Here is a 27,962-nt window from a genome sequence, read left to right on the forward strand (position 1 = left end):
TCTCTTTTGTAACTGAGATTTATAGCCCATGGATTTTCCCTGAGTCAAAGTCACTTCATGGCTATCTAACACCTAGTCATTTACTGGGGTCCATCAGCAGTGGAGGCAATAATTTGCAAAAAAGGCCTTAAAGGAATCGAGGGATAATTATCTGCTGATTTACTCCACAGTGTTGAATTAATGTTGGAATGCTTCACATGCATGCCTGTTGTCTCGTTCCACCATGGGGTCCGTTCTGCAGGTGGTGGGAAAAACTGCAAGTCCAAACGCCCCTGAGCTCCGGGATACTGGCACCATCTAGTTTAAAAGAAAACTCACATAACTAGATTAACATGGTATTTTTCTTGAATTGCTGACACTCGCTTCAGCTGACCATGGTAAACCAATGTTTTCTGGGTAAGTGATTGTCTGGGCTTCTGCTAAGAAGGTGGCCTGTCTGTGGGTGTTGGGGTGACAAGGGCAGCCTGCCAAAGGGCATCCAGCAAGGCTTCCATGTCTTCAGGTTCCCCAGGCCTCCATCTCCCTATTGCCTGCTGTATATACATTGGGAGACCCTGCACGATTAGCCTTAATTCGCCCACAGGTAAGGCTATTTGGGCTATAGACGTGTGAGTACCACACCTTGCTGCAATAGGCTTATCCCGACCACACAGACATTCCAGGAGAACCTTCCTTTCCACAAACCTAGTGGGGTCCTCCCCTGGTGCGGCAGCTGCTGAAATCAGCTCTGCCAACAATGCTCGTGGCCCCACAGCTGATGTCATCCCCATCAGCATCTCAAATATATCTTTGTGTGTGGTATCACAGGCCTGCTGTCGGGTCGCCCCCGCTAAGTCCACTCCCACTCTGGATGCAGTCTTTAGTATCCGCCGAGCCTCAGTCATATTTAGGCTCTGATCTAGGTACAAGGTCACCAGATCTCGTGCCCATCCACTGAACCCAGAACAAGAGGGTCCTCCCAAGGTTCTGGCCAACTCCACCGCCTGTGCAGGGGTCAACTCAGTCTCCACCACCGTATGCCCAATATGTGGGGCCTCTCCTCCCCTTTGGGGGGTAGGCCCATAAGTCTGGACCACCCTCCGGACCACTGCAACCTGATGTCTGAGATCTGGCCCTCCAGGGTCTGGATCTGGGTGATCCAGGTCACCCCGAATATCCCCATCCCAATCTTCACCCTAGTCTACATATCGATCACTTCTCTTCGGAAGCCCTACAGCCACTACTCTTCCCTTAGAAAGCAGCCTTCCCTCTGGCCTACTCTCTCCCAAAACCAACTCCTTGAGACACTGTACCCTTTCACTTGAAGTCCCATTCTCCTCCTGATCATGATTCCATTGCTCTTCTGCAGCTGCCACTTGTATGGCAGCAACAGGACGAGAAGAGGCTTGGGCGCTGGCTGTCAGTGCCTGAGCTTTCCACATATCTAGTTCTTTCTCCAGTTCCTTCTTCTGTTCCTTCAACTGCTCCACATCCTGTTCTAGCTGACTCTTAGCTGCCTGCCACTGATGCACTGCCTGCCATAGCAGGATGGATGTTTTTCTGAAAAAAATGGATGTTTTTCCGAAAAAATCTCTAGTGTAGACATAGCCACAGGGAGCAAACACTTGCCAACTTTTTGATGGGTCTTGATCCTGCAAATGATTTGATACAGGTCCAGATTTGTCTGGACTGACACTGATATTGCTTTACTTAGTTTAGATGATCTGTTCAGTATTTAAGAAGAGTGAATGGTTGTTAGTTTTATGCTATAGTTTATTTTGGGGGGAGCTGTGGCAATCGGTGAGGAAGTTTGCTGTCTGTCTAATCTCCCTAGCTATTCTTGGAGGGGAGCTCCTCCCTTGTAATTAGCCCATTGGTGTTTTGACTGAGATGCCAGAATATGGATTGCCTTTGTACTGAGACCATTTCTGCTCAAGGACTAGTATACATAGAGTAAAATATAAAATTGGCATTGGAAATACATCCAGACCTTTGCCACTGACTTGTCCACCTATAAGATCTTCATATCAGAGTGGGGCAATAAGATTTTCATGGGTCAAGCTGGAGTTTGAATTGGTTCTATGACTAAGAGCAGGCAATCAGCAGTAGCAGTACTTCTTGCAGTGTGAATAAGATAAAGAGTGAATGTTCTGAAACACACAAACTCAAAGGTTTCTTAAAACATTCCTTAGAACATTTCTTAGAACATTTCAAAAGGGGGCTTATACACAAACTTCTCTTAAGTCATTGGGGCTGTGTCTAGACTACAGAGTTTTGTTGACAAAAGTGGACTTTTGTCGACAAAACTATACCTGCGTCCACACTACCGCTGAGTTCTGTCGACATAACGTCGACAGAACTCAGCAGTTTTGTCGACGTATGTAAACCTCATTCTACGAGGAATAACTCCTTTGTCTATGTAGTTCTGTCGACAAAACAGCAGTGTGGACACAGGGGAAAAGTTATGTCGACATAAAAGGCCTCCAGGGAGAACCCCTGGTGGACACTCCTGCCACAGCTTGCAACTCTATTGTTCCTGCCCGTAGCCATCTTTAAAAGGTACAGGCACCCAGGAGCAGCACTCTGGCAGCAAGCGAGCTCTAGAGCAGACCAGGGCTGTACTGCTCAGTTCAGGTCGAGCTATGTCACAGGGACAAGCCCCCCCAAACCCCTCCAGCCCTTCCAGGGAATCATCCCCCCGGGAACCCTGGGGCTCGAAGCGCCGGGCACCCTCCTGGTCAGGGCCGGAGATAAAAGCCCTCCTGGGCCTCTGGGCTGAGGAGGACTCCCTCCAGGCCATGCAGTGCAGCAAGAGGCGGAATGCCGACATCTTTGCCAGAATGGCAGAAGAGCTGGCCAAACAAGGCCACCATCCCCGCACACTGGAGCAGGTTAGAGCGAAAGTGAAGGAGCTGAGGCAGGGGTATGTCCGGGCCCGTGAGCAGAGCTCCCGCTCTGGGGAAAAGCCGTACTCCAGTGACTACTACAAGGACCTGGACAGGATCCTGGGGGCAGGGGATCCTCTGCCTCCTGAGAGACTGCTGGAGTCTGGACTCGAGACCCCCGTTGTACAGCAGCCGGAACACCTGCTGGGGGACCAGGAGCTCCAGGAGGAGGAAGATGAGGAGGAGGACGGCACCCAGAGCACCCAGGAGCCAGGCCTTGAGACACAGGAGGTCTCCCAGACCACCTTAGACCCCGGGGAGGGAACATCAGGTGAGTGCTGTGAGGGTCCAACACACACAGGGCAGGGCAGGGCAGGGCAGGGCAGGCGGGAGCAAAGGGGACGGTGCAGTGCTCTAACATGTCATGCTGAGCAAGGGCCGGGGGGAGGGAGAGGGCACACCCATGGCTGCCCTCAGGGAGGACCGTGCTACCCCCCTACATCCACACGGCTGCTAGGCACCGCTTGTTCCTGCAGGCAGGGATGCCACATGCAGGCATGGGCTGGAGACGCTGGGACAGCCTCACAGCTGCAGGCCTTTCAGCACTCTGTGGGAACCCGATACTCATCCGTGTTTCTCAGCCATGGGGGATGTATGGGAGCGGGGGGTATGACGGTGGCCTGCACACCGCCTGGGCCAGGCTGCACCATGCCTTACTGAGACACTGTCAAGAGGCCGCCTGTCCTGGCCGCCGCCTCTCCTGTTGCCCCTAGGCCGCGCTCAGGATACCACTTGACTCTGGGTCACCGGGCGGAGTGGGGGGTCCGGGCCCGCCCTCTCTCCGGACCCCAACCCAGGGCCCTGACACTGAGAGGTGCCCTCTCAGTGGTAGCAGGGGGGGCCGGTACCCCAAAACGCCCCTGCTCTCGGGTTACACAGCCCGCCCTGGGTCTTGCTCCACTCCGCCGACCCTCACTGCTCCGGGTACCCGCCTGTCTCTGCGGGCTCCCCGCTGCCTTGGCTGCCTCCTTGCCTGGCTCCCGTGGCTCGTTCCTCCCTCGCTCGGGCCCCTCCTCCGGCTGGCTTGGCTGCCGCAGGTCTCACCCCCGCTGCCGCTGGCTCCTGCTCCGCCGCCGCTGGCTCCTGCCCCGCCGCCGCTGGCTCCTGCCCAGTCGGGTCCGCTGGCCCCGCCGGTTCCGCCCCCCTTCCCCTGGCCTCCCCGGCTCCTTTTATCCCCCCTCCCCTTGCCGTCCCTGGCGTTGCTCTCCCGACGTCATCACCGGCGCGCCCCGGCGCCGCGTGATGACGTGTCCCTCCGCCCCCGCTCGGGCCTGCCGCGCTGATTGCCGGCTCCGCGGCGGCCCCGTCTGCCTCGCTCAAGTGGCGGGGTTGCTCCACCCCGTCACACACCTCCCCCCTTTGCAAAGTTCCTACACCCCCCGGTTGCTCGTCACCCGGCAACCGTGAGAGGCAGTCTGCATTCCCATTGTCCTTGCCGGGTCTGTGTTTGACTTCGAAACGAAAAGGTTGTAAACTTAAATACCACCGCATTATCCGCGCGTTATTGTCCTTCATGGTCTGCATCCACTTCAGGGGTTCGTGGTCCGTCACCAGCGTGAAGGCATTGCCTGTAAGGAAATAGCGCAGAGAGTCTATGGCCCATTTGACGGCTAACGCTTCCTTTTCAATCACTGCGTAGTTTTTTTCCCTAGGGAACAGCTTGCGGCTCAGGTAGGCTACGGGGTACTCCGTGCCCTCTTCCTCCTGCGCGAGAACCGCTCCGAGCCCCACTTCAGAGGCATCGGTTTGTAATATGAACGGTTTTTCGAAATCAGGTGGCCGTAACACTGGCCCTGACATCAGGCACTGGCGGAGCGCCTCAAAGGCCCGCACCCCTTGGGGCGTCCACACCACCCTTTGAGGGCGATCTTTCTTTGTAAGGTCTGTTAGCGGGGCCGCCAGTGAGGCAAAGTGGTTTATAAACCGCCGGTAATACCCCGCGAGGCCTAAAAACTGGCGGACTTGTCGCTTGGTGTGGGGCCGAGGGTAGTCTCTAATGGCTTGTACCTTGTCCAGCAGTGGTTTTAACCGCCCCCTCCCCACCGTGTATCCCAGGTACGATACTTCCCTGTTTCCGAATTGGCACTTCTTGGGGTTTGCCGTGAGTCCTGCTCGTTGGAGCGCCCGCAGGACAGCTTCCAGCTGTTGCAGATGGTCCTCCCAAGTCCTACTAAAGACGACAATGTCGTCTATATATGCCGTGGCGTATTCGCGGTGGTCTTCTAATATCTCGTCCATCATCCGCTGGAATGTAGCTGCCGCGCCGTGCAGCCCGAATGGCATGGTGACGAATTGGAAAAGCCCAAACGGGGTGGCGAACGCTGTCTTCTCTCGGGCTGCCGGTGCTAAGGGTATTTGCCAATACCCCTTTGTGAGGTCGATTGTCGACAAATACTCTGCCTGCCCCAACCGTTCCAGCAGCTCGTCTACTCTGGGCATGGGGTACGCGTCAAACTTAGACACGGCGTTCAGCTTACGGAAGTCAATGCAGAAACGTGTCGCTCCGTCTTTTTTTGGCACTAGCACGATGGGGCTCCGCCACTCACTCCGCGATTTCTCCACTACTCCCCACCGTGTCATGTCCTGCAGTTCCCTTTGGACTGTGTCCCACAACTTCCGGGGGATGGGGCGCACTGGGTCTCGAACCTTTTTTCCCGGCTCCGTGGTGATTTCGTGTTGTACTAGGCTCGTTCTCCCAGGTCAGCTCGTTAGGCTGGCCGCTGCCCGTTGCAACACTGCCCGTAGTTGGCCCTGCTGAACCTGATTTAGCTCTTTCCCCACAGGGCTAGCTGCCCAGGTGACCTCTTCCTCGCCCCAGGGCCCAAACTCGATCTCTGTACTCAAGGCCTCTGCTAGGGGCTCTTCCCGTGGTACCCACCGTTTTAATAGGTTAATGTGGTACACCTGGCTTTGACGGTGCCTACCCCCCACTTGGACTTCATAGTCTACCTCTCCGATCTTTTTAATGACCCGGTACGGCCCTTGCCACTTGGCTAACAGCTTGGACTCCCCTGTTGGCAGCAGCACCAAGACCGGGTCACCCGGACTGAGGGTCCTCGGCCGTGTCCCCCTATCGTAGTGGCGGGCTTGGGTTTCTTGAGCTTTCTCCAGGTTTTCCCGTGCCCACCTCCCTATGGTCCTCATACGGTCCCGTAGCTTAATTACGTATTGGACGGCCTCCAGTGCGGAGGACGTCTGCTCCTCCCACCCTTCCCGCACTAAGTCTAGTATACCCCGCGGCCGCCGGCCGTACAATAGTTCAAACGGCGAGAACCCCACCGATGACTGTGGTACCTCCCGTACCGCGAAGAGCAGGGGCGGTAGCAGCTTGTCCCAATCGTGTGGATCATCCTCCACCAATCGCTGTAGCATCGCCTTCAAAGTTTGATTAAATCGCTCGACGAGGCCGTCCGTCTGGGGGTGGTAGGCCGCGGTGCGGATCTTCTTCACCTGCAGCCAGTTGCATAGCTCCTTCATTAGCCGCGACACCAGATTCGTGCCCTGGTCGGTCAAAATCTCCTTTGGGAGTCCAACACGGGCGAACATCTTTACGAGCTCGTCGGCTATCGCGGCTGCAGTGGTCTTGCGTAGGGGCACGGCCTCCGGATAGCGCGTCGCGTAGTCAACTACAACCAAAATGTACTGATGCCCCCTCCGGGTGCGCTCCAGGGGTCCTATCAGGTCCATGCCTATTCGCTCAAAGGGTTCCGATACCAGCGGCATGGGCACTAGGGCGGCTCGGGGTACCCGGGCCCCAGAGGTCCGTTGGCATTGCGGGCACGACCGGCAGAAATCCTTAATGTTCTGGTACACCCCTGGCCAATAAAACCTCTGGAGCACCCGTTGCTGCGTTTTCTCGGTCCCCAGGTGCCCTGCCCAATGATTGTTATGGGCCATCTCCATCACCCGCCACCGATACGCCTTCGGCACGACCAATTGGGTTGCCCCATCTCCTAGCCCCGGGACCCGATACAGCCGATCCCCCTGGATCTTGAAATATGGGCCTTGCCCGGGCCTCTGCTCGGCCTCTTCGCCCTCCCCCGGGGTGCTCAGTGCGTTCTCCCATGCGTGCTGTAGCGTCGGGTCTTCCCGCTGCAGGACTAGAAAGTCGCCCTTATCGATCTCTAGGGCTGCCAATGACTCTCCCCTCCCCGGTTCCTGCGGGGGCAGCGGCCCCGCGTCCTCCTCCTGGGTGGCCCATGCCTCGTGCGTGCCTCCCTGGTCGCGGGGGTCCCATTCCCCCAGGAGCCGCCGCAGTCCGGGCCAGTCTCTGCCCAGTAACACGGGGCAGGGTAGCCGGGGTGTTATTGCTACTCGCAGATCCCCGCCCTGTTGCCCGTCGTGTATCTTCACCCAGGTCGTGGGGTACGACCTAGTGTCCCCATGCACACATTTAATCCACACCGGGGTTCGGGTGCGCACCCCTTTCCCTAGCGCGTCTCGCCGCACTAGCGTCTGCCCGCACCCCGAGTCCAGTACGGCCTCCACTGCCTCCCCATTTAGGCGTACCTGCCCTGTTATACGGGCCCGGCTTACCTCCGATCGCGGCCCTCTCTGGGGTTTGGGCTGTCCGAACGTGCAGTCCATCATGGGGCATTCCCGGCAGAAGTGGCCCTCCTGGCTGCACTGGAAGCATGTCAGTTTTACTTGGGGGCCCGGTGCTTCTTCCGTGCCCCTTTCGGCCCCGGTCCGTGTTTCCACTCTCTCGCGGTGCTCGGCCCCGCGCCACACTGGGGCTAATCGCCGTTCCGGCCCTCGGGTTGGGGGGCTTCTGGCCCTGGGCCCTGTGTTGCCCCGCCCTTCCTTCCCTCTGGGGCTGGGGTCTCCCCGACCCGCCGGGTTGGTCACGGACCCTATCTTGCCGTGTCCTACTGGTGCCTCGGCCGCCATGAAGTGCTCCATGAGCGTCACGGCTTCTTCCATAGTCCCGGGCAGGTGTCGGCGTACCCATTGCTGGCCCTCCGCGGGGAGCACCTGCAAGTACTGCTCAAGTACCACCAGGTCCGCCACCTGGGCTGCTGTCTTATTAGATGGCTCCAGCCACCGCAGCCCGGCTTCCCGGATCCGCTGGGCGACCGCTCGGGGGCGCTCCCCTGCTCCGTACTTTGCTGCTCGAAACCGCTGCCTGTACGTCTCTGGGGAAATGCCCATCTGGTCGAGGATCGCCTCCTTGACCTTGTAATAGCACAACGCGTCGCGGTCCGATAAGCTTCGGTAGGCGAGCTGCGCCGGGCCGGACAGGTAGGGGGCGAGTATCGTAGCCCAGTGCTCCTGGGGCCAACGGGCTGCTATGGCCACCCGCTCGAACGTCACTAGAAACGCTTCGGTATCGTCCTCCTCCCCCAATTTGGCGAGCCTGATGGGTAGTCGTACTGGGCCCGTCATGTCCTCCTCCCCCTCGTCGGTGGGTCCCGCCGGCCTTGTCCCATCCCTCAGCTCCCGAACTAGCTGTTTCTGCTGCTCCCTAAATTCGGCTGTCAGTTGCCGCAATGCCTCTGTCTGTTGACTCTGTAATTGACGCTGGCTATCCACCAGCCACTCCACGATTTTGTCCCCATCCATGGTGCCTCAACCTATTCGGGGTGGCAATGGAAATGGAAGAGGGGGAAGGGACCAAGACCGAAAGAAAAACGAGGCCCCTCTCCTCCTGTGCCCTCCGTTACAGGGCCGCCACTACCCACGTTCTCCACCACGTGTCAAGAGGCCGCCTGTCCGGGCCGCCGCCTCTCCTGTTGCCCCTAGGCCGCGCTCAGGATACCACTTGACTCTGGGTCACCGGGCGGAGTGGGGGGGTCCGGGCCCGCCCTCTCTCCGGACCCCAACCCAGGGCCCTGACACTGAGAGGTGCCCTCTCAGTGGTAGCAGGGGGGGCCGGTACCCCAAAACGCCCCTGCTCTCGGGTTACACAGCCCGCCCTGGGTCTTGCTCCACTCCGCCGACCCTCACTGCTCCGGGTACCCGCCTGTCTCTGCGGGCTCCCCGCTGCCTTGGCTGCCTCCTTGCCTGGCTCCCGTGGCTCGTTCCTCCCTCGCTCGGGCCCCTCCTCCGGCTGGCTTGGCTGCCGCAGGTCTCACCCCCGCTGCCGCTGGCTCCTGCTCCGCCGCCGCTGGCTCCTGCCCCGCCGCCGCTGGCTCCTGCCCAGTCGGGTCCGCTGGCCCCGCCAGTTCCGCCCCCCTTCCCCTGGCCTCCCCGGCTCCTTTTATCCCCCCTCCCCTTGCCGTCCCTGGCGTTGCTCTCCCGACGTCATCACCGGCGCGCCCCGGCGCCGCGTGATGACGTGTCCCTCCGCCCCCGCTCGGGCCTGCCGCGCTGATTGCCGGCTCCGCGGCGGCCCCGTCTGCCTCGCTCAAGTGGCGGGGTTGCTCCACCCCGTCACAGACACACATGAGCATCCTCTGACCCTAGCACAGGCACTGCCTGCTGAGAAGAAGGAGGGCAGGCCCTCTCAGGGAAAGGATGAGCATGCATGACTGACGACTTTTCCCTCTTGTCCTCCACAGCCGGACCAGCTGACCAGGAGGGGGGCGCCCCACCTGCCCGACAACCCAGACGCCTGCAGGGCACCCATAGGAGTGCATGGACATGTTGGAGTCCATGGAAAGGAGGCTGGAGGCAGATGCCGAGTGGCGCCGGCAGTTGCTGCTAGAATTTAGGCAGCAGCGCAGGGACATCTGCGCTGCCATCCAGGGGGCCATGGCCTTCCCCGGTCCTTTGCCTGCTCCTGCCCCTCCTCCTCAGCCTGCCCCTTCTCTGCCCTTACCCCCTCATCAGCCCCAGCCCCAGCCTCACCTCCTGCTCAGCCCCCTTCTGTGGCATCCCGCACGCGCAGCTGGGCGCGACAAGGCCGCCAGAGCCAAAACAGGAGGAGCTCGGCCTCCAGGCAGCCCCCTCAGCCCTAAGCCTCTCTCCCCCCTTCCACGTTCACATTCCCCCTTCCCACCAGTGACACAAACTGAGGGAAGCATTTTTTTTAAGCACTTTATTTTCTAAAGCAAACATTTTTATTTTGTCTCTGAATCGAAGAGTTATTTATTTTCAATTGTTACAAAAAAACAGTTAAATAAAGTGTACTGTATTTTTCAACATCACCTGTCTCCATTCTCAGTGAGTGGGGACTGAGTAGAATGGGTGAATGTGGGTCAGGGAGGGGTTGCAGGGAGGAAGGCACCAGGGATATGGGGCAATCCCACATGTGGAAGTCCCTGGGGACAATCAGGGGCCTCCCTGTGAGAATTGCTCCCTCAGGGCTTCCCGAATGCGCAGGCCCAGCTGGTGGGCTTGCCGGGTGGCAGCTGTCTGGGGCTGCCCAAACTGCCTCCCCTCCATCTCCATCTGTCCCCTCCACGCAGGGAGGAAGGCCTCCCCTTTCCTCTGTACGAGGTTGTGCAGCACACAGCATGCTGCAACCACATCGTGGATGTTGTGTTCTCCCATGTCCAGCCGCGTCAGCAGGCACCTAAACCTGCCATTCAAACGTCCGAAGGCGCACTCCACCTGGAAGCGAGCCCTATTGAGGCGGGAGTTGAACAGTTCCCTGCTAGCGTCCAGGTGGCCGGTATAGGGCTAAATGAGCCAGGGCATAAGGGGATAGGCCGCATCGGCCACAATGCACGTAGGCATCTGCACATCCCCGACAGCCAGGTTCCTCTCTGGGAAGAATGCCCCAGTCTGCAGCCTGCGGTACAGGTAGGAGTTCCTGAGCACACGGGCATCGTGTGCACGGCCTGACTACCCGACACAAACATCCGTGAACTGTCCCCTGTGGTCGACCAGAGCCTGCAGCACCATAGAGAAGTAGCCCTTCCTATTGATGTACTGTGCCGCTCGATGGGGCGGGGCACAGATAGGGATGTGGGTCCCGTCCAGTGCTCCACCGCAGTTTGGGAACCCCAGCCCCGCAAATCCAGCCAGGATGGTCTGCAGGTCTCCGAGGCGAACGGTCCTGTGGAGCAGCTCCGCATTGATGGCCGTCACCACCTGCAGAACGGGAGAAATAGAAACACACAGCACAGGACTTTAGAGGGATTGGCTCACCTGATAAGAAGTGCTCCCCCCTTTATCCCCCAGACAATCCCTTCCCTGGCCCTGCACCATGGCAGGGGGAGGCTGAGAGGGCTTCTGCCTGTGCCACCCTATCCCCAATTCCCTTTGCCTGGTCCTGACTGACCTCTGGACTGTCCCCTGAGAGTGACTTACCTCCATCAAGACGGCCCCAACGGTAGACTTCCCCACACCAAACTGATGCCCCACAGAGTGGTAGCTGTCGGGGGTGGCCAGCTTCCAGAGCGCAATGGCGACGCGCTTCTCCAGGGGGATGGTGGGCCGCAAGTGGGTGTCCTGGTGTTGCAGGGCAGGGGTGAGCCAGGTACAGAGCTCCCGGAAGGTGGCCTTCCACATCCGGAAGTTCCAGAGCCACTGGTTGTCATCCCACTGCTGCAGCACTAGCCGGTCCCACCAGTCCGAACTGGTGTCCAGCCTCCAAACCCGCCTCTCCAGGAAAAAGTTGGGGGGCAAGGGCAGCAGGGCTGCATCTGGATTCTGAGCGAGGGGCTCAAAGCTGGCCTCAGGATCCAGCTCTTCTGCAAAGGTCAGCATGCTCTCCTGAGCATGAAGCAGAACTTCCAGCAGCATGGTGTGGGGCCATCGCCTGCCCAGGGGCAGCTCAGGTTCCATGCCCAAAGAAGCCAAAATAACACACAAACAAAAGACCAAAACAAACAAACACACACAAGAACAAAAATACAAAAAAACAAAAAAACCCAAAAAGTCTAAACCCAAGCAAGCAAACAAACACAGACAGAAGCAAACAAACACACAAACAAACAAACAAAGAAACAGACAAACCAGATAATACACAGCTGGGCTACGTCTACACTGGCCCCTCTTCCGGAAGGGGCATGTAAATTTCAGCAGTCGTCGTAGGGAAATCCGCGGGGGATTTAAATATCCCCCGCGGCATTTAAATAAAAATGTCCGCCGCTTTTTTCCGGCTTTTAAAAAAGCCGGAAAAGAGCGTCTAGACTGGCCCCGATCCTCCGGAAAAAGTGCCCTTTTCCGGAGGCTCTTATTCTTACTTCAAAGTAAGAATAAGAGCCTCCGGAAAAGGGCACTTTTTCCGGAGGATCGGGGCCAGTCTAGACGCTCTTTTCCGGCTTTTTTAAAAGCCGGAAAAAAGCGGCGGACATTTTTATTTAAATGCCGCGGGGGATATTTAAATCCCCCGCGGATTTCCCTACGACGACTGCTGAAATTTACATGCCCCTTCCGGAAGAGGGGCCAGTGTCGACGTAGCCCTGTGGTGTCCAACAAAGCAAGGCAACCAGAGCCAGGAAAACTGCAGCAGCTTTGCTTTCCCTGTAAAGGTTGGCAAGCTAGAAGCAGGAGCAGAGCAACGGCTATCCAGGAGTATCCCTTTAAGCACGTGTCTCTGCAGAGAGCTTGCAGCAGTGCCAGGGCTTTATGGCTGCCCTTGTGACCTTTCAGAAGCACTTCCGGGTGCCTCCTTCTGTCGACAGAGCGTCCTGCAGTCTGGACGCTCTTATGTTGACAAAGCTGATCGCTTTGTCGACAAAGCGATGTAGTCTGGACGCTCTATGTCGACAGAAGTTTTGTCGACAGTATCTGTCGACAAAACTTCTGTCAACAGAAGCCTGTAGTCTAGACGTACCCTGTGTGTATAAGTAAGGCAGTGGCTCTCAATCTTTCAAGAAACTGTACCCCTTTCAAAAGTATGATTTGTGTTGTTTACCGCCAAGTTTCACCTTACTTAAAACTACTTGCTGACAAAATCAGACATTAAATATAAACATGGCATAATACTCAATAACTGAAAAAATGGTTACTTTCTCATTTGTACCATTAATTATAAAATAAATCAACTGGACTGTATATTGCAGTGCATACTATATAAAGTACTATAAATATGTCACTGTCTGTAGGAAGTTCTAGTTTGAGCTGACTTTGCTAGTGTTTTTTATGTAGCCTGTTGTAAAACTAGGCAAATATCTAGATGAATTGACATTCTCATGGGAACTCTTGCATATCCTTTGGGTACATGTAACTCTGGTTGAGAACCATTGTAATAAGGATTATTCTTACTCTGGGAGGGGAGGTTCCCCCACTTCCTGTAGAAAAGAGGAAAAACTGGTGGTATACAGTGTTGAAAGGGGTTGTGGATTGCAACTGCTTTAAACACTAAGGAGAGGGGATCACCACATAGGAGTGTAAAGGGTTTGTTTATTCAGTTAAAACTGGGAAGGGAGAGGAATTTCACTCATACATTCAACCACACTTACAGTGCCAGGCAGGATGATAAGGCGAGCAGAAGGCAGTTCATGTTGTTTGATCTTCCCAAGTTGATTCCTAAGCTGGTTTGCTGGCTGGGCAATCTGATCAGAGGGTGTTCTGGGAGGCTTCACTTGATAGTCAACCAACCGTGTCTTTGTCCCTCTCTCCTTTTAGGATCAACCACATGGAGCCTCTGTGTCTCTGGGCCCCTTGGGGCCATGTGCACTCCCTGCAGAGGCCATGTGCACTGTTGTTTACTCCTACTGTTTACCTCAGAGTTTTCCCGCCTCTGGGCTACATCTACACTGGTGAGATCTTGCTCAAAAACTCTTTTGCAGAAGCGTTCTTCTGCAAAAACTCTTCCAGAAGAGAGCATCTACACTGGCATGTGCTTTTGTGCAAGAGATGTGCTTTTGCGCAAGAGCATCCATGCCCAGATACTGTTGACAAAGCTTCTGTCGACAAAGAGCATCTAGACTACATCCAGTTCTGTCGACAAAGCAAGCTGCTTTGTCGACATGACAGTGTAGATGAAAAGGACAGTGTGGATTCAATAATGCCTTCTGTCGACAGAACTCTGTTGACAAAAGGCATTATTCCTCATAGAATGAGGTTTACAGCCGTCAACAAAGCTGCTGAGTTCTGTCGACGTTATGTCGACAGAACTCAGCAGCAGTGTAGACGCAGGTATAGTTTTGTCAACAAAAGTCCACTTTTATAGACAAAACCCTGTAGTCTAGACACATCCTCTGTTGCGCAAGAAAGCTCTGATGGCCATTTTAACCATAGGGCTTTCTTGCACAAGAAATTCATGTTGCGTGTCTACACTGGCCTCTTGTGCAAGAACAGTTGCGCAAAAGGGCTTATTCCTGAGTGGGAGCATCAGAGTTCTGGTACAAGAATCCCTGATTTCATACATTAGAACATCTATTTACTTGTGCAAGAACACGCGGCCAGTGTAGACAGGCAGCAAGTTTTTGTTCAAGAGCGGCCGCTTTTGCGCAAGATCGTGCCAATGTAGACACAGCCCTGGTGTCCACCTCAGACATTCATTCTTCTGCTCTTACTCAGGGAAGGGATAAGGGGTTAACAGATAATACTTTAAGGCTTTGTCTACACTGGCATGAATTTCCGGAACTGCTTAAAACGGAATACTATTCCGTTTTCAGTTTTTCCGGAAAAGGAGCGTCTACATTGGCAGGCTGCTTTTCCGGAAAAGCTCTTTTTCTGGAAAAGTGTCTGTGGCCAATGTAGACGCGCTTTTCCGGAAAAGAGCCCCGATTGCCATTTTCGCGATCGGGGCTTTTTTCCGGAAAAGACTACTGGGCTGTCTACACTGGCCCTTTTCCAGAACAGTGTTCTGGAATAAGGACTTATGCTCGACCGGGAGCAGAATAGTTTTTCCGGAATAGCGGCTGATTTTGTACAGTAGAGCGTCGTTGCTTTTCTGGAAATTCAAGGGCCAGTGTAGACAGCTCGCAGCTTATTCCGGAAAAGCGGCTGATTTTCCAGAATAAGTGGCCCAGTGTAGACACAGCCTAACAGTTTAGGGAACCAAATAACATCATTAACAGGTGAGAAAGAGAACAACATCCATTTTAACTCTCCCTTTGCTCCTCCTTTGCCTCCAAAATACAGATCTTTCTGTAGAAGAAAGTAAGTGAAATAAGACAGCATCAAGAAACTGTCCCTTTTAACAGGGAGTGGTTTCAGGGTGCCCTTTATCTCACCTCCCCCTGGGTGGTTGGGAGTAGAAGCTGCTACCTTACCCTCCCCAGGAGGGAGCCCTGGCCCCTAGGCCATACCAGAACCTGCCCCATGACCTTATTTTCAGGATGCTCTTTATACCGCCTCTCCCACAGGCTGCTGCTCTCCTTATTGTAGCCAATGTTAGAAGCTCCAGAAACTCTTCAGAGGGACTAATTCCTCTTCTTTCTTTCAACTTTGATTCTCCTGAGTCCTGCCTTATGAGTCTTCCTTTCACCAGCCAGACTAAATGGAGAACAGGGAAAGGTGTGGGAAATGTTTCTCTCTTCACTGGAGGACAGGAAGTTGCATTGCTTCTTACTTTAATCCCTGCTAAGGGCTGCATATTAAATATTACCTTTTTTGGTATAATGAATTAGAGTTGGAAGTAACAGAGGAGGAGAAGGACCTCGGAGTCCTGGTTGATTAATGGATGACTATGAGCCACCATTGTGACATGGCCGTGAAAAAGGCTAATACGGTCTTGGGATGTACTAGGTGAGGTATTTCCAGTAGAGATAAGGAGGTGTTAGTGCCATTATACAAGGCATTGGTGAGACACCATTTGGAATACTGTGTGCAGTTCTGGTCTCCCATGTTTAAGAAGGATGAATTCAAACTAGAACAGGTACAAAGAAGGGCCACTAGGATGATCCGAGGAATGGAAAACCTGTCTTATGAAAGGCAAAGGCACAAAGACTCAAGGAGCTTGGCTTGTTTACCTTAACCAAAAGAAGGCTGAGGGGGGACATGATTGGACTCTTTAAATATATTAGAGGGATAAATACCAGGGAGGGAGAGGAATTATTTAAGCTCAATACCAATGTGGACACAAGAACAAATGGATATAAGCTGGCTAGTAGGAAGTTTAGACTTGAGATTAGATGAAGGTTTCTAACCATTAGAGGCATGAGCTTCTGGAACGGCCTTCCAAGGGAAGTAGTGGGGGAAAAAGATCTATCTGGTTTCAAGATTAAACTAGATGGGTTTATGAAGGGGATGGTTTGATGAGATAACATGATCTTGGTAACTAATTGACCATTCATTATCAGTGGGAAATAGGTCAATGGAGGGATGATAGGAGTTACTATAGAGAACTTTCTGTCTGGCTGATGAGTCTTGCCCACATGCTCAGGGTTTAGCTGATCACCATATTTGGGGTCAGGAAGGAATTTTCCTCCAGGGTAGATTTGCAGAGGCCCTGGAGGTTTTTCACCTTCCTCTGTAGCATGGGGTACAGATCACAGCTGGAGGATTCTCTGCGTCTTGGGGTCTTCAAAGTATTTGAGGGCTTCAATATCTGAGATATAGGTGAGAGGATTATTCTAGGAGGGGTGGGTGAGATTCTGTGGCCTGCACTGTGCAGGGGGTCAGATTAGATGATCATAATGGTCCCTTCTGAACTTAAAGTCTATGGCTGTGTCTACACTGCACCCCTTTTCCGAAAAAGGGATGCAGATTAGACACTTCGGAACAGCAAAATCCGCAGGGGATTTAAATATCCCCCGCGGAATTTGCATTAACATGGCTGCCACTTTTTTCCGGCTTGGGGATAAGCCGGAGAAAAGCGCCAGTCTAGACGTGATTCTCCGGAAAATAAGCCCTTTTCCGGAGGATCTTTTATTCCTACTTGAAAGGGCTTATTTTCCGGAGAATCACGTCTAGACTGGTGCTTTTCTCTGGCTTATCCTCAAGCCGGAAAAAAGCGGCAGCCATGTTAATGCAAATTCCGCGGGGGATATTTAAATCCCCTGCGGATTTTGCTGTTCCCAAGTGTCTAATCTGCATCCCTTTTCCGGAAAAGGGGTGCACTGTAGACACAGCCTATGAGTCTATGAGAATAATAGAATCTTGGGCTATGTCTAGACTGTAGGCTTTTTGCACAAGAAGCTTTTTTTCAGAAGAGATCTTCTAAAAATCATCTTGAAGAAGAGCACGTCCACACACAAAAGCACATAAAAAAAGCAACGCGCTTTTGTGAAAGAGAGCCTCCAGACTGACTGGACACTCTCTCACATAAGAGGCCACCTGGAACCACTTCAGGCAGGGCTTTAGGTCACCAGTTGCTTCCGAGTGCTGGTGCCGGAGTCTTGCAGAGACACGCGCTTAAAGGGAATCCCTGGACAGCTGTTTCTCTAGTTCTGCTGCATGCTTGCTACCTCTTCGAGGCACAGCAAAGCATTAGCAGTGCCTGCTGTGGTTGCCCTGTTCATTTTGGATACCACAGCTTTTTCCTTTGTGCCATGGAGTCGGACCCAAACGGTCATGCTGCAGATTTTTGCAGCACTTTCTGCCAGCTACCTTCCTGGTCCTGCATGACCTAGACCCTGAGCTCATTCTGGGGACCCTCTCCATGACTGCGGCTGTTCCACTTCAGCAACCACACCCCACTGTAAAGAGGCATTTTTGGAGGCTCAACACTACTTTGGCTGGTCATGGAAAGGTGGGACAACCAGCAGTGGCTCCAAAACTTCTGCATGTGGAGGGCCACCTTTTTGAAGTTATGTGCCTGGCTTGCCCTCACCCTCCGGAGATGCAATACCAGTTCGGAGTGGGAAGTCCACCATAAGGGCCTTCCTCATGGAGGGAAGGAGCTCTCGGGCTGCAGTCCCTACAGGTGGGAGGAGAGAGTGTTGCATAAGGGGGAACTTTGGGAAAACGGAGCTGAGGGGGGTGGAGTGGCAGAGAAAGCCCCATCCCTGGGGGGGTTGCACCCTCCCTCCCTCATACAGCCCTCATGCTGGGGGAAGGGGAGCAGCCTCAGGAAGTGGCTCCTGGGGTGTTTGGGAGGAGGCAGAGGAGGGGACCAGGGTGGGCACCTCATAAGGGCTCAGGCACCCTCTTTATCATTCTCTGTTTTGTGTGTTTGTCTCCTTCTACAGGTGGTGAGGGCCATCAATTCCATCCTGCTGTGGAGGGTCATCCATCTGGGATATCTGGAAATGACTGTGACCAGATTTGCTGCCCCGGGGTTCCCAAACTGCGGTGCAGCCATAATGGGACCCGATCTGCACACCAGACCATTGAGCAACCCAGTATATTAATTGAAAGGGCTACTTTTCATTGGTGCTGCAGGCCATGGTGGATCACTGGCGACACTTTACAGACATTTTTGTTGGGTGGTTGAGCAAGGCACATGATGCCCATGTCTTCAGGAACTCTAGCCTGTACAGGAAGCTGGAGGTGGCCACATTCTTCGACCAGTGTGCCCTTGCAGTAGGGGATGTACAGATGCCATTGCACCTAATGGCTAAGTAGCAGTTCTGCAGAAAAGGACCTGGGAGTTACAGTGGACGAGAAGCTGGACATGAGTCAACAATGTGCCCCTGTAGCCAAGAAGGCTAATGGTATATTAGGTTGCATTAAAAGGAGCATTGACAGCAGATCCAGAGATGTGATTATTCCCCTTTATTCAGCTCTGGTGAGGCCACATTTGGAGTATTGTGTCCAGTTCTGGGCCCCCAACTACAGGAAGGATGTGGATGCATTGGAGAGGGTCCAGCAGAGGGAGATCAAAATGATTAGGGGGCTGGAGCATATGACCTATGAGGAGAGGCTGAGGGATTTGAGTTTGTTTAGTCTGAAGAAGAGAAGAGTGAGGGGGGATTTGATAGCAGCCTTTAACTTCCTGAAGGGAGGTTTCAAAGAGGATGGAGAAAGGCTGTTCACAGTAGTGACAGATGGCAGAACAAGGAGCAATGGTCTCAAGTTACAGTGAGAGAGGTCTAGGTTGGATATTAGGAAAAACTATTTCACTAGGAGAGTGGTAAAGCACTGGAATGAGTTACCTAGGGAGGTGGTGGAATATCCATCCCTAGAGGTTTTTAAGTCTCGGATTGATGAAGCCATAGTTTAGTTGGGATTGGTCCTGCCTTGGGCAGGGGGCTGGACTTGATGACTTCCCGAGGTCTCTTCCAGCTTTATGATTCTATGATTGTGTGGGACACGGCTTACCCTTTGATGCCATGGCTGATGAAGCCATATACACAGGCCACCTGGACCCCAGCAGGGACCAATTCCATGCCCACCTGAATCAGGCCTGGATCCAGGTGCAGTGTGCCTTCATCCACCTCAAGACACATTTCGGCTACGTCTATACTGGCATGATTTTCCGGAAATGCTTTTAACAGAAAAGTTTTCTGTTAAAAGCATTTTCGGAAAAGCGCGCCTAGATTGGCAGGATGCTTTTCTGCAAAAGCACTTTTTGCGGAAAAGCATCCGTGACTAATCTAGACACGCTTTTCCGCAAAAAAGCCCCAATAGCCATTTTCGCGATCGGGGCTTTTTTGCGGAAAACAAATCTCTGCTGTCTACACTGGCCCTTTTGCGCAAAAGACTTTTGCCCAAACGGGAGCAGCATAGTATTTCCGGAAAATCACTGATGATCTTACATGAGATCGTCAGTGCTTTTCCGGAAATTCAAGCGGCCAGTATAGACAGCTGGCAAGTTTTTCCGGAAAAGCAGCTGATTTTCCGGAAAAACTTGCCAGTCTAGCCACAGCCTTCGAGTGCCTGCTGAACAACCTGTATGTGGGGGTGCACAACATTTCTGAGGTGGTGGCAGCTTGTTGTGTCCTCCGCAATACTGTGGAGAAGAAGTAGGAGGCCTTCCTCCCAGGGTGTGGGGCAGACTCTGGCCATGAGGGGTAAGCCTTCCAGCAGCCATGGACAGCTGCCATCCGCCAGGCCCATCAGGTCAAGCTGTGACCTCAGTAGCAGCTGGTCTGGCTGTGGAGAACACAAAGAGGTAGAGGTGGTCAGTCATCCCTGAAGACACTGTCTCTGAGGCCAAGGCCTTCCCCATTGAGCAATGATCTACAGTCCATGGCCCAGAGGAGGGGGATGTCCTGTGTGCAAGACACTGTCTCACAGAGGCACCAACATGCCTAGAGGACTGTGCTGCCCACTCCCCCCCTTGGCCCACGAAGAAGCAGGCAAGGGAAGTGTCTGACCACAGTGGGATCTCCTCATGGGCAGCAGAGGAGCCATGATCAGCCTTCCCCTCCCTGGGATCTCTACACCCAGGTGCGGCTCACTGGGCTGTTTGTGGGAGCGGCTGCTGCCTCACACGTGCACGCATGACTGTGTGCTGTGTGCGACACTCCTTGGTCTGTATGGGGTTATGCCTGAGCCCTTGTGGCTAGCCTGATTCCAGCTGTGGCACCCCCTCTCTCCCATGGCAGGATGTGTGTGGCCTCCCTGAGAGCAGGATCCCACCTGTGCTTAGGAGCTGCCTGCTGCATCCACGTGCTGCACAGTACAACAGCACATGGTTGCACATGTATGGACTGTGGCGTGATGTCCAGTCAGAGCAGCCCAAGCGGCGCTCATCCTCTGCCCCCTGTGCGCCCGCCTCCCATGCCCTGTGTGTGTGGAAGTGAGACCACTCATCTGAAGATCCCTCCCAAGTGTCTGAGGAGGCTCACTTGCACCGGCTTCAGGGGGAGAGTTATGGTGCCCATCTCCTCCTCCTCCACCTTTGCCTCTGGTTGTCTCTGGTCCTCCAGCTCCTCCTCTGCTGAGACCTCCATCCAGGTGATGACAGGGGTCTTGAGGCTAGAATCAACGAAGATGGTGTAGCTCGTGGTAATAGAGGCAGGTATGGTGTCTTGATCCTGATTGCAAGCTGAGCTCTGTGACCCAGACATATCCCTGTGGGAGCCCTTTTACCTTACTCAGGACCTGGTCCAAGTAGGTCATCAAGTCCAGCCTCCTGCCCAAAGCAGGACCAACCCCAACTAAACCATCCCAGCCAGGGCTTTGGCAAGCTGGGACGTAAAAGCCTCTAGGGATGGAGATTCCACCACCTCCCAAGTAACTCGTTCCAGTGCTTCATCACTTCCTAGTGAAATAGTTCTTCCTAATATCCACCCTAGACATCCCCCACTGTAATTTGAGACCATTGCTCCTTGTTCTGCCATCTGTCACTACTGTGAACAGCCTCTCTCCATCCTCTTTGGAACCTCCCTTCAGGCAGTTAAAGGCTGCTCTCAAATCCCCCCTCACTCTTCTGCAGACTAAATAAGCCCAAATCCCTCAGCCTCTCCTCGTAGATAATATGCTCCAGCGCCCTAATCATTTTGGTTGCCCTCTGCTCGACCCTATTCCACATCCTTTCTATAGTGGGGGCCCTGGAACTGGAAACAATACTCCACATGTGGCCTCATCAGTTCCAAATAAAGATGAATTTTAACATCTCTAGATCTGCTGGAAATGCTCATAGACTCAGACTCATAGACTTTAAGGTCAGAAGGGACCATTATGATCATCTAGTCTGACCCCCTGCACAGTGCAGGCCACAGAATCTCACCCACCCCTCTTAGAATAATCCTCTCACCTATGTCTCAGATATTGAAGCCTTCCAATACTTTGAAGGCCCCAACATGCAGAGAGTCCTTCAGCTGTGATCTGTGCCCAATGCTACAGAGGAAGGCGAAAAACCTCCAGGGCCTCTGCCAATCTACCCTGGAGGAAAATTCCTTCCTGACCCCAAATATGGCGATCAGCTAAACCCTGAGCATGTGGGCAAGACTCACCAGCCAGACACCCAGAAAGTTCCCTATAGCAACTCCTATCATCCCTCCATTGACCTATTTCCAACTGGAAATGAATGGTCAATTAGTTACCAAGATCATGTTATTTCATCCAACCATCCCCTTATCATAGAATCAGAACTGGAAGAGACCTCAGAAGGTCGTCAAGTCCAGCCCTCCGCTCTAGGCAGGACCAATCCCATCTAAATCAACCCGGCCAGGGCTTTGTCAAGCCGAGACTTAAACACCTCTAGGGATGGAGACTCCACTACTTCCCTAGGTAACCCATTCCAATGCTTCACTACCCTCCTAGTAAAATAGTTTTTCCTAATATCCAATCTGGACCTCTCGCACCACAACTTGAGACCATTGCTCCTTGTTCTGCCATCTGTCACTACTGAGAACAGCCTCTCTCCATCCTCTTTGGAACCTCCCTTCAGGAAGTTGAAGGCTGCTATCAAGTCCCCCCTCACTCTTCGCTTCTGCAGACTAAACAGACCCAAGTCCCTCAGCCTCTCCTCGTAGGTCATATGCTCCAGACCCCTAATCATTTTGGTTGCCCTCCGCTGGACCCTCTCCAATGCGTCCGCATCCTTTTTGTAGTGGGGGGCCCAGAACTGGACACAGTACTCCAGATGTGGCCTCACCAAAGCCGAATAAAGGGGAATAATGACATCTCTGGATCTGCTGGCAATGCTCCTCTTAATGCATCCTAATATGCCATTAGCTTTCTTGGCTACAAGGGCACACTGTTGACTCATATCTAGCTTCTCATCCACTGTAACCCCCAGGTCCTTTTCTGCAGAACTACTACTTAACTGGTTGGTCCCCAGCCTGTAACTATGCTTGGGATTCTTCCGTCCCAAGTGCAGGACTCTACACTTGTCTTTGTTGAATCTCATGAGATTTCTAGTGGCCCAATCCTCCAATTTGTCCAAGTCACTCTGGACCCTATCTCTGCCCTTAAGCGTATCTACCTCTCCCCCTAGCTTAGTGTCATCTGCAAACTTGCTGAGGGTGCAATCTATCCCCTCATCCAGGTCATTAATAAAGATATTGAACAAAACCGGTCCTAGAACCGAACCTTGGGGCACTCCACTAGAAACCGACCTCCATCCTGACATCGAACCGTTGATCACTACCCGCTGGGCCCGGCCTTCTAGCCATCTTTCTATCCATCTTACCGTCCATTTATCCAATCCGCATTCCCTTAACTTGCTGGCAAGAATATTGTGGGAGACCGTATCAAAAGCCTTGCTAAAGTCAAGGTATATAACATCCACTGACTTTCCCATGTCCACTGAGCCAGTTACCTCATCATAGAAGCTAATCAGATTGGTCAAGCACGACTTGCCCTTTGTGAATCCATGCTGACTATTCCTGATCACTTTCCTCTCATTCAAGTGTCTCAAAATGGACTCCTTTATGATCCCTTCCATGATTTTTCCAGGAACCGAGGTAAGACTGACCGGCCTATAGTTCCCTGGATCGTCCTTCTTCCCTTTTTTGAAGATGGGCACTACATTTGCCTTTTTCCAATCATCCGGGATTTCGCCCGATCTCCACGACTTTTCAAAGATAATGGCCAAAGGCTCCTCAATGACATTTGCCAACTCCTTCAGTACCCTTGGGTGCATTAAGTCTGGACCCATGGATTTGTGTACGTTTAGTTTTTCTAAATAGTTCCTAACCTGTTCTTTACCCACCAAGGGCTGTCCATCTTCTTCCCATCTTGCGTCGCTTAGCACAGAAGTCCAGGAGCCGACCTTGTCCGTGAATACAGAGGCAAAGAAAGCATTGAGTACTTCAGCTTTCCCCACATCCTCTGTCACTAGGTTACCTCCTTCATCCATTAGGGACTGCACACCCTCTCTGATCACCTTCTTCTTGTTGACATGCCTGTAGAAACCTTTCTTGTTATCCTTCACATCCTTAGCCAGTCGCAACTCCATTTGCGCTTTCGCCTTCCTGATAACCCCCCGGCATTCTCGAACTATACATTTAAGCTCCTCCCTAGTCATTTGTCCAAGTTTCCACTTTCTGTAAGCTTCCTTTTTGTGCTTAAGTACACCAAGGATTTCCCCTGTAAGCCAATCTGGTCTCCTACCAGGTTTGCCTCTCTTGCTACGTGTCGGGATGGTTTCTTTTTGTGCCTTCAATAAGGCTTCTTTAAAATACTGCCAGCTGTCCTGGACTCCTTTCCCCTTCATGTTAACATCCCAGGGGATTCTTTCCATCAGATCTCTGAGGGAGTCAAAATCTGCTTTTTTGAAGTCCAAGGTGTGTATTTTACTACTCTCTTTCCTTCCTTTGGTCAGGATCCTGAAATCTACCATCTCATGATCACTGCTTCCCAGGTTGTCACCCACCTCTACGTCCCCTATTAGTTCCTCCCTGTTTGTGAGGAGAAGGTCAAGCTGTGCACGGCCCCTGGTCGGATCCTTCAGCACTTGTACCAAGAAGTTATCCCCAACATTCTCCAAAAACTTCCTGGATTGCCTGTGTACTGCCGTATTGGTTTCCCAACAGATGTCAGGGTGATTAAAGTCCCCCATGAGAACCAGGGCCTGCGATCTGGAAGCTTCGCTCATTTGTTCGAAGAAAGCCTCATCTACCTCATCCACCTGGTTCGGTGGCCTGTAGCAGACACCAACCACAACATCACTGCTGTTTGCTCCTTTAAACCTGACCCATAGACTTTCAACATGTTTTTCTCCCTCTTTATACTGGAGTTCAGAGCAATCATAGTGCTCTCTTACATATAGTGCAACTCCTCCTCCTTTTCTCCCCTGCCTATTCTTCCTGAACAATCTATACCCTTCCATGACAGCGCTCCAGTCATGCGAGTCATCCCACCAAGTCTCTGTTATCCCAATTAAATCATATTTCTTGGCCTGGGCCAGGGCCTCCAGTTCTTCCTGCTTGTTGCCCAGGCTTCTCGCATTAGTGTACAAACACTTCAGGTAACCAGTTGATTGCGTTATCTTCTCCATTCGAAACTGGGGTCCTCCTTTCTCGCTCCTTGCTCTATGCATTTCTTCCCGGTATCTGACTTTCCCACTCCCCTCAGGGTTTTGGTCACCGTCCCCCGACGAACCTAGTTTAAAGCCCTCCTCACTAGGTTCGCAAGCCTGCCCGCGAAGATGCTCCTTCCTCTCTTCGTTAGGTGGATCCCATCTCTTCCTAACAATCCTTCTGCCCGGAACAGAGTCCCATGGTCGAAGAAACCAAAGCCCTCTCTGCGACACCACCTGCGCAACCACGCATTTACGTCCTCAATTCGACGATCCCTGCCCAGTCCTTTCCCTTCAACAGGGAGGATGGACGAGAACACCACTTGCGCTCCAAAGTCTTGGATCCTTCTTCCCAGTGCTACATAATCCGCAGCAACCCGCTCAAGGTCATTCTTGGCCGTATCATTCGTTCCTACATGGAGAAGCAGGAAGGGGTAGCGATCTGAAGGTTTGATCAGCTTGCTAAGCCTCTCAGTGACATCCCGAATGCGAGCTCCCGGTAAGCAGCACACCTCTCGAGATTCCAGGTCCGGACGGCAGAGGGATGGCTCAGTCCCTCTTAGGAGGGAGTCCCCGACCACCACCACCCGTCGTTTCCTTTTGGGGGTGGTGGCCGTGGAACCCCCATCCCTAGGACTACGCATCCCATGCCTTTCAGTAGATGGTGCTCCCTTCTGGTTTCTACCTTGTGTGGTCCCTTCCAGAGCATTCAGCACTGCAGAGCCTGTGGAGAGAGCTTGAAAGCGATTGCTTACCTCTATAGCATCGGGGGAATCCCGTGCTGGCCTTTTTCCCCTTCTAGAAGTTACATGCTGCCAGTTCTCCTCTTGGTCGCGTACTGCCCTCACTGGCTCCTCTGCCTGCCGTGCTTGAAGGATCAATTGCTGCCTTCTATCGAGGAAGTCTTCATCCTCTCTGATCAAGCGTAAGGTCGACACTTGGGCCTCCAGTCCTCTAATTTTTTCTTCCAAAATCTCGACCAGCTTGCACTTGGTGCAGATGAAATCCGTTCTTTCTTCCGGGAGGAAGACAAACATGGCACACGCCGTGCAGGTAACAACAGCAGCAGACGCATCATCAACCATCGCTGCTGTCCTGGAGAATGGATTTAAAAAGAAAGACAAGAGAACCTCCCGCCCTTCCCTCTCCCCTTCAGAACTCCCTCTCAAAACTCCCTGTTAGCAATCACCTGTTCACAAGCTCCTTGGTCGCTTGCCCACTGCCTTATAAAGCCCCTCCCCCTACCAAGGCTCAGCCAATCAGCAGAGGCTTCTACAATTCAAACTTTAATTAGAAGCCAACAGTTTCCACCTGCCAATCACAGCCCCTACCAATCACAGCACAAACTCTATCAAGGGGAGGGGGGAAGGGGAAAAAAAAAAAAAAAAAAAAAACCCTCACTCTCAAACACAGGGGAAAATAAATAAATAAATAAATAAATAAATAAACAAGAACACACACAACCCTCACTCACAACACAAGCTCAGCATACAGCAAGAAGCCCCAAGCACAACACCCACTTCTCCCAAACTCCTGTATCTACTTGTCCTCTACCTGGAGAACTCCCCCTCTAAAGCCTCACTCAAACAGAGGGGGAGGAGGGGGAAAAAAAAAAAAAAAAAAAAAACCACAAACCACCACACACCAAACAAACACAAGCTCTGCACACACTGAGAAAGCCCCAATAACAAAACACACTTCCCTCAAGAGTCCTGTATCTGCTTCTCCTTCACCTGGAGAACTCCCTCTCAAAACTCCCTGTTAGCAATCACCTGTTCGCAAGCTCCTTGGTCGCTTGCCCACTGCCTTATAAAGCCCCTCCCCCTACCAAGGCTCAGCCAATCAGCAGAGGCTTCTACAATTCAAACTTTAATTAGAAGCCAACAGTTTCCACCTGCCAATCACAGCCCCTACCAATCACAGCACAAACTCTATCAAGGGGAGGGGGGAAGGGAAAAAAAAAAAAAAAAAAAAAAAAAACCCTCACTCTCAAACACAGGGGAAAATAAATAAATAAATAAATAAATAAATAAACAAGAACACACACAACCCTCACTCACAACACAAGCTCAGCATACAGCAAGAAGCCCCAAGCACAACACCCACTTCTCCCAAACTCCTGTATCTACTTGTCCTCTACCTGGAGAACTCCCCCTCTAAAGCCTCACTCAAACAGAGGGGGAGGAGGGGGAAAAAAAAAAAAAAAAAAAAAAAACCACAAACCACCACACACCAAACAAACACAAGCTCTGCACACACTGAGAAAGCCCCAATAACAAAACACACTTCCCTCAAGAGTCCTGTATCTGCTTCTCCTTCACCTGGAGAACTCCCTCTCAAAACTCCCTGTTAGCAATCACCTGTTCGCAATGCTCTTCATAATGCCCCTTAATATTCCATTCACCCTCTTGGCTACAAGGGCACACTGTTGACTCATATCCAGCTTCTCATCCACTGTAATACCCAGGTCCTTTCTGCTGAACTGATGCTTAGCCAGTTGGTCCCCAGTATGTAACAGTGCTTGGGAGTTTTCTATACCAAGTGCAGGACTCTGCACTTGTCCTTATTGAACCTGATCAGATTTCTTTTGGCCCAGTCCTCCAATTTGTCTAAGTCACTCTGCGCCCTCCAACATATCTACCTCTTTCTGGGTATGTCTACACTACAGCGCTAATTCGAACTAACTAGCTAATTCGAAATAATGTATCTAGACCCAAAAACTAATTCGAATTAGCATTTTGCTAATTCGAAATAACACGTCCACAGTGATTGGACGCTGGGTCGCACTTAAGGGCAGCTGAAACTGGTTCCGGCAGGGCATCAGGTCAGTAGTTGCTTTGTTTGGCTGCTGTCTGAGGCTATCTGAGGCTCATGCTTAAAAGAACTCCCCATGGACACCTTTTTCGCTTGCTTGCCTACCTCGCCAAGGGACAGCAAAGCGGTTTCCTCTCTGCCTGCCTGTGTCGGTGGTTCCCACTGCAGTTGGGACCATGGAGCCAGAGCTCTCCCTAGGCATGCTGCTCCAGTTTTTGGACTTGCTACTGCAAGCCTGCCAGCAATGGCTGGAGGCTGCCTGGCACCACCTGGTGTACATCAGCCCCCTGCCCTTCCCCCTGTCTGTGGAGGAACCGCAGCAGCACCTGGATGCCAGTGTGCCCCGTCGCATCTGGTCTCTGGACACCAGCAGCGACTGGTGTGACCGCATCGTCCTGGAGCGCTGGAGAGACCAACAGTGGACCCAGAACTTCAGGATGAAGGACACCTTCCTGGAGCTCTGCGAGTGGCTCACCCCTGCTCTGCAGCGACGGGACACTCGCATGAGGCCCGTCATCCCCCTCCAGAAGCATGTGGCCATCACCCTGTGGAAGCTCTCCATGCCGGACAGCTACCGATCCATCGGGAACCAATTTGGCGTGGGGAAATCCACCATTGGAGCAGTGCTCACGCAGGTACGGTAG

The sequence above is a fragment of the Pelodiscus sinensis genome, chromosome 9 (assembly GCF_049634645.1).
Source record: "Pelodiscus sinensis isolate JC-2024 chromosome 9, ASM4963464v1, whole genome shotgun sequence".
In the NCBI taxonomy this organism is placed as follows: domain Eukaryota; kingdom Metazoa; phylum Chordata; order Testudines; family Trionychidae; genus Pelodiscus; species Pelodiscus sinensis.